The sequence below is a fragment of the Anastrepha obliqua genome, unplaced genomic scaffold (genome assembly GCF_027943255.1).
Source record: "Anastrepha obliqua isolate idAnaObli1 unplaced genomic scaffold, idAnaObli1_1.0 ptg000360l, whole genome shotgun sequence".
Lineage (NCBI taxonomy): Eukaryota > Metazoa > Arthropoda > Insecta > Diptera > Tephritidae > Anastrepha > Anastrepha obliqua.
This window is the reverse complement of record NW_026562346.1, coordinates 10001-12500: the sequence shown is the minus strand read 5'-3', so window position 1 is coordinate 12500 and position 2500 is coordinate 10001. Positions and strand designations below refer to the sequence as shown.

The 2500-nt window shown below is 26.3% G+C and overlaps 2 non-coding genes and 1 pseudogene across 2 annotated transcripts in view; all 3 read left to right on the top strand.

The window, feature by feature from the left end:
* The window catches only part of LOC129252748 (small subunit ribosomal RNA), a 1991-nt gene extending 1990 nt beyond the window's left edge, over position 1 (top strand). The window contains exon 1 of the ribosomal RNA XR_008583617.1: position 1. This exon is cut by the window's left edge and continues 1990 nt beyond it. This is a non-coding gene — a ribosomal RNA (small subunit ribosomal RNA).
* A 592-nt stretch (positions 2 to 593) lies between these two features.
* Positions 594 to 774, top strand: LOC129252743 (5.8S ribosomal RNA; annotated as a pseudogene).
* A 442-nt stretch (positions 775 to 1216) lies between these two features.
* LOC129252744 (large subunit ribosomal RNA) overlaps positions 1217 to 2500 on the top strand; it is a 3987-nt gene continuing 2703 nt past the window's right edge. Inside the window, exon 1 of the ribosomal RNA XR_008583616.1 lies at positions 1217 to 2500. This exon is cut by the window's right edge and continues 2703 nt beyond it. This is a non-coding gene — a ribosomal RNA (large subunit ribosomal RNA).

The following is a 2500-nucleotide window of genomic DNA, read 5'->3' as shown; positions in this document are numbered from 1 at the left end:
ATTGTGTTCCATATCCGTAAGAAAAACAAACAAACAAACAAACAAACAGACAAGCAAACAAACGAACAAAAAGAAAAAAAAAAAAAAAAAAAAAAAGAAAAAAAAAAAAAAATTTATATAATTATTTTGAATCCATAATTCTTTTTATTCTTTTTCATTCAATTTGTGATCCATCAATTATATCATATTAAATATAATATATGATGGTACATTTTGTAATGTTTTTTCTTATTTTTTTCTTTTAAAAACCTTTAAACATGAAAATAAAAAGTTGTACTTATTATTCATTTGATTGAATGATAAGTTAATTTGTTCACAATAACAAAAGTGGTATATATTTATTATATTATTATATATACATAAAATGATTAAAAAAATACAAAATAATTGAATCATAATAAATACCACCACTGTATTATTGTTGAACTAAGACATTCGCAACTTAATAAAAATGTTTAGAGTTAAATATATTTGATATATATTATTGAAAGAAAATCAATTTATATATTATTAATATTATTTAATTTTACTCTTTCAATTAATATATGCAAAAAAAAATTGACATTTGTTATAAATAAAAATAAATAAAAAAATACTCTAAGCGGTGGATCACTTGGCTCATGGGTCGATGAAGAACGCAGCAAACTGTGCGTCATCGTGTGAACTGCAGGACACATGAACATCGACATTTTGAACGCATATCGCAGTCCATGCTGTTATGTACATTAAATTCAATTTTAAAGTACTGCTTGGACTACATATGGTTGAGGGTTGTAAGACTATGCTAAATAAGTTGCTTATTCTTTTATAAAAATAATTGAATTTAAGCAAATGTGTATATTATTGGATTTTAAATAATTCATAATATTAATAGCAAAAAAAATAAAGATATATAATGAATTTTATTTATTATATATTCTTTAAAAAAAAAATCCTCTCAAATAAAATGAAATGATGAAAATATTGAATCTAAGTATTCTTTACAAAAAATTTTCATATTATTTATATATATATATAAAATAATAATTTATATATGTAATTAAAAGGAGGAATGTCTAGCATAAAAATTAAATTTTTTATTCTAGGATTGCCTCATTTTACATTATTATTATTTTTATATATTTACAATATATAAAAGGAGAAAAGAAAAATAGAGATGAAAAGATGATATAATTTTTTTATTAAATTGTGAGAAGATAAAAAAAGAATATTAAAACAACCTCAACTCATATGGGATTACCCCCTGAATTTAAGCATATTAATGAGGGGAGGAAAAGAAACTAACAAGGATTTTCTTAGTAGCGGCGAGCGAAAAGAAAATAGTTCAGCACTAAGTCACTTTGTCTATATGTCAAATGTGAGATGCAGTGTATGGAATATCTTAATATCTAGTATGAGAAATTAACGATTTAAGTCCTTCTTAAATGAGGCCATTTACCCATAGAGGGTGCCAGGCCCGTATAACGTTAATGATTACTAGAAAGATATTTCCAAAGAGTCGTGTTGCTTGATAGTGCAGCACTAAGTGGGTGGTAAACTCCATCTAAAACTAAATATAACCATGAGACCGATAGTAAACAAGTACCGTGAGGGAAAGTTGAAAAGAACTCTGAATAGAGAGTTAAATAGTACGTGAAACTGCTTAGAGGTTAAGCCCGATGAACCTGAATATCCATTATGAAAAATTCATCATTAAATAATTAAAAAAATAATGTGCATTTTTTTCATATAAGGACATTGTAATCTATTAACATAATAAAGTATTTATCAAAAGATCATTGGTGATATTAAGTTTATTTAAATTAATTTGCTTTTTAAGCATATTAACATAAAATAAATACTAATGATTTGATAAAGTGTTGATAGATTTTATTATATATAATGCTAAAATTCATTTTTTGAATTTTACAAAAAATTTAATATCTATGATATTAATATTTATTTGTATGCATTTATATGATTAACAATGCGAAAGATTCAGGATACCTTCGGGACCCGTCTTGAAACACGGACCAAGGAGTCTAACATATGTGCAAGTCATTGAGTTATATTAAACTTAATGGCATAATTAACTTAACTTAAATATAATGGGATTAATTTTTAGTCTATTTTTTAATAAATAGTCAATTAATTCAATCCCGGGGCGTTCCATATAGTTATGTATAATGATAATTTATTATTATTTATACCTCTAACTGGAGCGTACCTTGAGCATATATGCTGTGACCCGAAAGATGGTGAACTATACTTGATCAGGTTGAAGTCAGGGGAAACCCTGATGGAAGACCGAAACAGTTCTGACGTGCAAATCGATTGTCAGAATTGAGTATAGGGGCGAAAGACCAATCGAACCATCTAGTAGCTGGTTCCCTCCGAAGTTTCCCTCAGGATAGCTGGTGCATTTAAAAATTATATAAAATAATCTTATCTGGTAAAGCGAATGATTAGAGGCCTTAGGGTCGAAACGATTTTAACCTATTCTCAAACTTTAAATGGGTAA